At 37.9% G+C, this 9,804-nt stretch overlaps 1 long non-coding RNA gene across 1 annotated transcript in view; it reads right to left on the bottom strand.

The window, feature by feature from the left end:
• Positions 1-426: 426 nt before the first annotated feature.
• Positions 427-9,804, bottom strand: part of LOC112644788 (uncharacterized) — a 62,972-nt gene continuing 53,594 nt past the window's right edge. The window contains exons 6-7 of the long non-coding RNA XR_003126754.3: positions 4,177-4,283; positions 427-917 (exon numbers count right to left, since the gene is read on the bottom strand). This is a non-coding gene — a long non-coding RNA (uncharacterized LOC112644788). The remainder of the gene's footprint in view (positions 918-4,176; positions 4,284-9,804) is intronic.

The raw sequence follows: 9,804 nt of genomic DNA, 5'->3' as shown, positions 1-9,804 counted from the left end.
ATCTCTCATAAATAAATAAACAAACAAACAAATAAATAAATAAACAATATCTTTTTAAAGGTCTTTTTTTTTTAAATTTTTATTTATTTATGACAGTCACACAGAGAGAGAGAGAGAGGCAGAGACATAGGCAGAGGGAGAAGCAGGCTCCATGCACTGGGAGCCCAACATGGGATTCGATCCCAGGTCTCCAGGATCGCGCCCTGGGCCAAAGGCAGGCGCTAAACCGCTGCGCCACCCAGGGATCCCTAAACAATATCTTTTAAAAAATTATGTTTCACAAGTGTTTAAGAGGCAGTAAAAGCAAATGTTATAACCTAAATTGTTCAAGATGATCTAGATGTTAGGCAAGAACAATTAAACATATCAATTCCAATGATCTGAATCTTTTTAAAGTTTTCAACTAACGAAGGCTTTAATATGGGCATTAGATTTACTTTCAGAGGAATTGGAAACTCTGCAACACATTTTCCATCTAACTGTTTAATATCCAGTTACTCCTGAATAAGCATTTTGGACAAAGAGGGGGCTGTCCCTTCTGTTCCTGAGGCAAGGCATGCAGGCTGCCCAGTGCAAAGGTGTGCCCTTGTGGGAATTCCCCCCTCTTCAGAATCTTTGGGAAAGAGGATGTCCTAGGGTTGAATTCAGGAAGGCATAAGCTGTTGTAATAGATCAAAGGCAATTGTTCATATAAATAAGCAATTTTATGTATATAAAAGTAAAATAAATTATCTTCATCCTGTGCCATCAGGTCAAAGCCTGTTATCCCTCTTAAAAGACAAGATGTGGCCTTTATAGGTCTGTTACAAGATTTCCTGTAGTGTTAATCTCAACACTGATGAAGTTTTCTAGAAAGATTCAGTCTCTGAGAGTATTTTCCATCTTGTCTTCAATGTGGAAGATTCATTAGAATGTTCCTGCAATAGTTAATTTCCAAAGAAACAAATGAAGAGAAACAAACAAAAGATTACCCTGAATGTTCACAAATACCTGAGACAGCAGTCATCACCTCTGTCAAATGCTATGAGAGAACACCAAGTGAGCATTCCTAATTTCCATGGGGCCATCTCTACAATAATGCCCACCAGGCAGCTGAAATCAAATGTGTCCCTGGTCTCCTTCTTCACAAACTGGTTCTTGCTGTTTCCTCTTTCCAGTTTGAAAGTATCTCTATCTTCCCAGCTAGGATTTGAAGTTAGATCCTTTCCCAGCCTTAGTCCACTTATAGTTAATTGTGATCTGGGAAGATCTAGAAGACCTAGAAGGTCCATAAGTTAAAGTTTCTTTGTGAATAGAAATAGCTTGACATCCTAGTCCATGAGATGGATATTCAGAGAAAGTGTGGTAGAAGATGACATGTGAACACCAACTAAAGCTATATTTGGAGCCAACCTCTATTCTTCCCTGTACCTCAGCCTGTGTACTGAATCTGTCCCTTGTGGCCATTCTCACTGTCTCTGGACCAGGTCAGGCCTCTGTCATCTCGTTTTAGAAATATGGTGATGACTGGTCCTTACTGGCCTTTTTAATCTTGAATCCATCCATCATGTCCCTGGTAGCACAGGCAGGGGAGGGGAAAATTATTTTCTTTCTACCCATCTTAGGTTTTTTGGCTGGAGCCTCATAAATTGGGCTGACAAAAAAGCAGATCAATAAAAGAAAAAACAAACAGAAGTCTATTAACAAATGCATTGTGCATGCACATGGGAGCATCCAGTGGTAACTCAAAATGATGGTTAGAACTTGGGCTTATAAAGCTTTACAAAAGGATAATTTTTTGGAGAAGTGACAAGACAGAGGAAAAAGACTTTGAGTCTCTAGGAGTGGCAAATTGTGGGAAGGCAAATATATGGGGAAAGTAATGGTACCTGAGGGCTAGTTTTAGCAAGGTTTGTTACGTAGATTCCTCTGGGCCAGTGAAAGGCTAGAGTTGTCTCTGGTGATTAACTTCTGTCCTTTCTGGTAGAGAGGGGCAGGGGACACCTTTACAGATTTATGTTCTGCTTTTAGATAAATATGGGGAGGCAGGGAGCTATTCTTATCCTTGCTTCTTCTCAATTGTCTTCCACTCATAATAGTCCTTATGCCAAAACAGTATATTTTGGAGTGGCATATTCTGCCATCCTTCACATACTAATATTTACATACAGTCGTGCTATATCTTCTTGCTCAAAACTTTCAGTAATTGTCATTTGTATATAGAAAAAAAAATTGTATTTTCTTAGCCTGGCATTCAACTTCCCCATCATCTGGCTTCAACCAACCTTTTAAAACATATTTTTGAGGGCATTTGGGTGTCTCAGTCAGTTAAAAGCCTGACTCTTGATTTTGTCTCAGGTCATGATTTCAGGGTCATGAGATCAAATCCCCCATGTCCAGCCTGGGGCCAGCTTAAGATTCTCTCTCTCTCTCTCTATCCTCCCCCCCCCCCCCACCAAACATGGGCTCTCTAAATAAATAAATAAATAAATAAATAAATAAATAAATAAATTTAAAATAACACATAGTTTTCATTATATCCCCTCCAACAACACTAGGCTCCAGATGTATTTTTCAAATACATCATGCATTTTCATATTTTGTGCTTCTGTTTCCATTCCTATTATCATGCAATTACCCCAATTAGGATATGGTCTATTCTGCAAAACATAAATTAAAAACTAACTCTGAGGAGTCATTGTAGAAACTTTCCCCCCAAATTAATCACTCCCTGCCCTCCCTCCCCTTGGAATATTCTGTACCATGTTCTATGGCTTCAGACTTACTCTACCCCACTGAGCTACCAAAAGAGGTTTCACACTGTTGGAAGACATGAATTTTCTCATCATCTCTGTGTTTCCCTTCTTTGCTCAAACATTTGGCTGAGAGCCTTGCACAGAGTAAGTGCTCAGTAAACATGTTCTGGCAAATAGGAAAAGTAGTAGCACAGAAATAAGAAAGAATAATAAGTTACATCTTCACCTAACTTACTTAAAGTTAAATGGGAACTCAAAGAGACTCAGGAACATTCCAGAAGACACTGAGCCTGGGTCAAACAGCCTAGAGTCACTTTCTCCAGGTTTAATCCTGACAGTATTATGCTGTTATAACTTCACAAGTCTTTCAGAACAAAATGCCAGGTTCAGATGTAGCCATTGACTGTGACAGTTAATTAAGTGCAGGTGTCCTCAAAAGCCATCTGTAAAAGGTGATCTTGGGCCTGCTGCATGCTCACTAATCCCTGTGGCTGTGGAGGAGCACAGTGTCATTTTAAATCAGTTTGGCTAGCAGCAGCTTTGTTTAGACACCTGCTCCTCCTCAGTAACTAAAGGTAACTGATATCTGTGCTTGTACGTGCCCAGACAGGCTTCCAGTCCCAAACGGTCAACTAAAATTATCCTTCTTGAGAGAACTATTTGAATCTGACATTTGCTCACTTATATTCTTCAAAATGTAGTGGAGAAACTAAGAGACGACTCACTTATTATTCCAAGAAGAGACTTCCACATGCTTTCTCACCTGATACACATGGGCTTCAGTTATGGGGTGCTTTCAAAACCCCATAGTAGCCAGGTGATTGTGCATTTTGGAGGAAGGGAGGAAAAGCCTGGAGGCTGAAGATTTTTATCCTCCACTTAGAATTCCTCAGGAAAGATATCCATGCTTTCGCTTATGCTATTTCTCTTGATACAGTATACCCTTGCCTATTCTTTCAACCCTTATCCTATTCTCCCCTAAATTTTGATCTGATATCCTGCCTCATTCCTGAGACCTTTCCTGACTTCTATCTATAAGTCCCTCTCTTCTCCTTTCTCTGAACTACTCCTGCACTTCTGATTAGTACTACCCAATTTGCATTTTTTGGTTTCTCACTGTTTTAAAGATGTTAATTTGATCTTCTCTGCCAGAAGGCAAGCATTTTTAGGACTGACATTATGCATCTCTTTTGCCTCCCACCATGACCTCACTTGGCAAATACTTTTTGGAAGCCATTGAAATCAAGTCAAAGAATAAAATGTAATTGAAGCTTCAACTGTTAGGGCAGTCTCTTTATAACCTTGATTCCTAGAAATCTTTTAGAAACTAAAAAGCAGACTGAATTGCTGCTTAAAAATATAGGTCTTTTAACTCCAAAAATATTCCAACCAAGAATCTTACACCAATGACAGTTGAAGTATTTTGTGGTCAGCTCCTTACCCAGCATGAGCAAAATTCATAGAATCCTGATGGAAGGGACTTTAAGGAAGGCATGTAATCTTGCCTCTAATCTTGTAAGTCACATGGCGGACAGGAAAGCAGCAGTCCTGTTCAAAAGAATGACAAGATTAATAGCTCAGGGGCTTACTGGAGACAGAGAAGTTGGAAGCTACAGTTTGCCCCATTGGATGCTTAAAATCACTCCCAAACTTTTCCAGGCCATATTTTGAAAAACACAGGGTTTATAAGTCTTTCTTTTGTCAGGTTTAGAATATGGTTCAATCTCTGAAAATTAAGAAATCTATTATTGTTTAGCATCCTATTATGGCTAGAATGGTTTTAATATTGCTCAGAATCTGTTTTTCATGTAGAAAGTAGAAATCTATAGCTTTACTAGGAAAGCAGATATTGTACATTTACTGCAAAAAGGCACTGAGAATTTTGATTATTAATTTCATAGAGAGAAAATGGAGGGATATGATTGTAGCAATTCAAATTCTATGAAGTAAGAAGGATGCTTGGAATAGTAGAAAGGATACCTTGCAAATGGGTGTGAGAGGAACTTTGGAACAGGAACGAAATTAGCTTTATTTTAGATTTATTAGATTTATTTTATCAGGGGAAAAAGATGGTGAAAAGACTCATTGATAGTTATGACTAAAAAAGACTTCTCATTCTCTTTCAAAATTTATTAGGGATTTTATTTTATTTTTTTTAAAAGATTTTATTTATTTATTAATGAGAGAGAGAGAGGCAGAGACACAGGCAGAGGGAGAAGCAGGCTCCATGAGGGAACCCAACATGGGACTCGATCCTGGGTCTCCAGGATCAGGCCCTGGGCTGAAGGCAGCACTAAACCTCTGAGCCACCAGGGCTGCCCTATTAGGGATTTTAAACCACATTATGCCATGGTTACATGTGGTGTGTAAGTTAATAGCACCAGTAAAACCACCAAAGTTTTGCATTATAGTGTGTTGTAAAAGGGAAGGATGAAGTTGATAACATCACCAAGGCTTTTCAATTAGGAAGAAGGAAGACTTCCAATTGGTGTAAAGAATTTCTTATTCACTAATTCCTTATTATTGAATCATTCATTCAAGAACTATTTATTGGGTATCAATTATGTGTTAGGGGATCCCTGGGTGGCGCAGCGGTTTGGCGCCTGCCTTTGGCCCAGGGCGCGATCCTGGAGACCCGGGATCGAATCCCACATCGGGCTCCCGGTGCATGGAGCCTGTTCCTCCCTCTGCCTGTGTCTCTGCCGCGCGCTCTCTCTCTCTCTGTGACTATCATAAATAAATAAAAAATTAAAAAAAAAAATTATGTGTTAGGCCCAGTACACAAAGGAGTGAATAAAACAGTCAAAAATCCTTGCCCCTGTGGAATTTGCATTTGAGTAGGGTGATAGACTATATTAAAAGAGAAATGAAATATACCCTATGTTAGATAGTAATGGGGACTAAGGAGAAGAAGATTTCAGGCAAGGGTATAGTGGAGTGTGTGTGTGTGTGTGTAGGAGGGATTGCAATTTCAGATTAAATGGACAGAAAAGGCCTCACTCAAAAAATTCTACCTGAGGAAAAGCCTGAAAGAAGTGAGGAGAGGGAACCAGTGCTGGGAAGAATCCTGGGAAGAACATTTGGCAGAAGGCCAGCTGTGAAAAGACCCTGAGGTAGAGCCAGTGCCTTGTGATTGGGGGACAGAAAAAGGCTGCAGTGGCCAAAGCAGAAAGAGTGAGGGCAGCTTTGTGGGAGAGGGGGTTGGGAAGGCAGAAGAGGAGAATAGGTCACTGCATGGTGGTGGAAGGACTTTGGCTTTAGGGAGTCTTCACAGAGAAGAGGTGTGATTTGACTTAGGTCTTAACAGGGTCACTCTGGCTGCTGGGTTGAACATAGAATGAAGGAGGATTTCATACTCTCTCTTGGTTGCCATGACAAAGTGCCACATGCTGAGAGGCCTACATAACAGAAACTTATTTTCTCACAGTTCTGGAAGCTAGAAGTCTGAAATTAAGATGACAGCAGGTTTGGTTTCTTCTGAGGGCCCTGAGGAAAGAATTGTTTCAAACCCCTCTTGGCTGTCTTCTACCTGTGTACTAAAAGTCATATTACCTATTAATAAAGGTAATTAAATTATTAAACGTAATTAAACAAATGTTAATTAATATTAAAAAATAGGAATGACTATATGATCATCTCAAGAGATACAGGTAAAGTAATGGACAAAATTCAGTATCCATTTATGAAAAAAACTCTTAAAGTGGATATAGGAGAAACACACCTTGACATAGTAAAGGCCATATATGACAAACTCACAGCTAACATTAAACTCCATGATGAAAAGCTAAAAGCTTTCCCTCTAAGATCAGGAACAAGACAAGTATGCCCACTTTTGCCACTTTTATTTACCATAGTACTGGAAGTTCTAGCCATACCAATCAGACAAGAAAAATAAACAAAAGGCATCCAAATTGGTAAGAAAGAATTAAAACTGTTGCTAGTTGCAGATGACATGAAACAAATAAGGAAAATCCTAAAAAGTCTACCAAAAAATTATTGAAACTAATAAATAAATTCAGTAAAGTTATAGGTTACAAATTAATATACAGAAATGTGTTGGGTTTCATACACTAATAACAAACCATCAGAAAAAGAAATTAAGAAAAAAATAATCCCACTTGTAATTGCATCAAAAAGAATAAAATACCTAGGAATAAATCTAACCAATGAGACGAGAGACCTGTACTCTGAAAATCATGAGACACTGATGAAAGAAATTGAAGAAGACATGCATAAATGGCAAGGTATGCTGGCTCATGGATTAGAAGGATAAATATTGTTAAAATGTCCACACTGCCAAAACAATCTACAAGTTCAGTGCAACCGAATGGCATTAAAAAAAAAATAAAACTAGAACAAATAATCTTAAAATTCTTATAGAACTGCAAAAGACCTTGAACAGCCAAAGCAATCTTGAGAAAAAAGAACAGAGGTATGGAGGTATCATACTCACAGATTTCAGGATATACAATAAAACACTATGTACTGACACAAAAACAGACACATAAATTGATGGAACAGGATAGAGAGCCCAGAAATAGGCCCATGCATATATGGTCAATTAATCTACAACAAAAAGGGCAAGAATATACAGTGGGGAAAAGGCAGTCTCTTCAATAATGGTGCTGGGAAAACTGGGCAGCTATATGCAAAAGAATAAAACTAAACTATTTCTTATCCCATATACAAAAACCAACTCAAAATGGATTAAAGACTGACATGTAAGGCCTGAAACTATTAAACTCCTAAAAGGAAACAGTCAGTGAACTCTTGGACATCTTAGTAATATGTTTTTGGATCTGTTTCCTCAAGCAAGGGCAACAAAAATAAAAACAAAAAACAAATAAACAATTGACACTACCTCAAACTGAAAAATTTTTGCATGGCCAATAAAACTAAAAGGCAACATACTGAATGGAAGAAAATTTCCAATGATATATCTGATAAGGGATTAATATCCACAATGTATAAAGAATGCATTCAACTCAACACCAAAAAGGAAATATCCAACTACAAAATGAGGAGAGAACCTGAACAGACATTTTTCCAAAAAAGACACATGGATGGACAACAGACACATGGAATGATCAACATCAGTAATCATCAAGAAAATGCAAGTCAAACCCACAATGAGATATCACCTCACCCCAGTCAGAATGGCTAGTGTCAAAAAGACAAAAAACAAAAAAATGTTGGTGAACATGTGGAAAAAAGGAAACTCTTGTGCACTTTTGGTGGGAATGTAAGTTGGTGCAGCCACTGTGAAAAATAGTATGGAGTTTCCCCAAAAAAATTAAAAATAGAAATACCATATGATCCACAATTCCACTTGTGAATATTTACCTGAAGAAAATAAAAACATTAATTCAAGAAGATAAATGCACCCCTATGTTTCTTGCACTACTTACAATAGCCAACATATGGAAACAACCTGTTTCCATTGATAGGTAAATGTATGTGTACAGACGCACAATGCTAGTACTCAACCATAAAAATCTTAACTGTTTAGGAAAACAAGGATGGACGTAAAGGCTATTGTTAAGTGAAGTAAATAGGAAAGAAAGAGACAAATACAATATTCTTTCACTTATCTGTGAAATCTAAAAAAAAAACAAATGAACAAACAAAATGAAACAGAAACAGACTAATAAATGCCTTGTACAAACAGGTAGCAGCTGGAGGAGAGAGGATGGAGGGGTGGGTAAAATAGGTAAAGGGGATTAAGAGGTATAAACTTTCAGTTATGTAATAAAGATGTCCTGGGGATCCCAGGATCCAGGATCGAGTCCAGCGTCGGGCTGCTTGCAGGGAGCCTGCTTTTCCCTTGGCCTATGTCTCTGCCTCTCCTTCACACTCTGTATCTCATGAATAAATAAATAAATAATCTTTTATAAAAAAGTGACATAGGTTATAAGGAAAAGAAATTCTATGATATTATGGAAAAGGTGGAGAAAAGTAAAGATCAAGTGGACAAGAAGGCATAAGACACCACTTAGATCAGAGGCCCCAAACTGGAGGCCCAAGAACAAAAAGCTAAATTAATTGCCATCATTGAAAAACTAGGGACTATAATTTAAAAGTATAACTTTCTATCTTGTCTTAAAAAATCTAGAGGTCTGGAACATGGGATGGCATTCCCACATGAAAATGTTATACCAAGGCTCCAAGCCCCTGAGCCCACAGCCAGTTGGTCTCAATCACTCTTGGGTGTGGGACTTCCCAGTCTTTATTTTGTGCATGGATGCAGCCTCATAATCAGTTCTGTTCATGTGCCCCTGGGGATATTAGGGTCTAGGATCAGTTATTGTTTCCATTTAGCTCACATCATTGCATTCCTGACACATGGTTTGTCTTGCTCCTTCTTGTTACCTGTTTGGGTTCTGTGGGCATTTGAATTTACCTCACTTTATAGAAATTCCTAAAGAGTAAGATTGAAAAACATAAGAATAACAGATTCTCCAACAGAAGCTGGAGCCAAGATCTGAGTGTGGTAATGAGAAAAGATAATAGCTCTTAAAGTCAGATAAACCATGTTTTCCTGATGATTTGCGGGAATTTATTTAACCCCCTTAGGCCTCAGTTTCCTCATCTATAGATGAGATAAAAAATACGACCTTGTTTGGTTCTGAGGATTGAATGAGATAATGCATGAAAACAGATGGTGGATCAAAGCAAGCCATCAATGATTTATAGATACAATTATTCTCTAACGTTTCATTTCTCAGTTGTAAAATAGTGTGGTACCACATGCCTCACAGCTCTATTGTGAACGTTAAATAAACATTTGAAAAAGCATTTCCTCTTTCCTGGCTTAAGAGCCAATCAATATACATTAGTTTCCCTTCTTCTTTTCTAAAATAAATGTAAAAGAGAATTTGATTTTAGAGTATAACATTTGTCTTGATTGTGATAGAACAGGATCTAACTATGTTGCAGAAAGCATTCAAACACCATCAGAAATAATAAAAAAAAAAAGTGAAAGGAAACCAAATACTTAGAATCAACTTGCATAAATAGAGGATTGAAGAACACAGCAGTGAACAGTCGGTAATAATCCAAAAAAGAGTAA

Source organism: Canis lupus, chromosome 32, assembly GCF_003254725.2.
Source record: "Canis lupus dingo isolate Sandy chromosome 32, ASM325472v2, whole genome shotgun sequence".
NCBI lineage: Eukaryota > Metazoa > Chordata > Mammalia > Carnivora > Canidae > Canis > Canis lupus.
The sequence above is the reverse complement of the archived record's forward strand: the minus strand, read 5'-3'. Positions and strand labels throughout refer to the sequence as shown.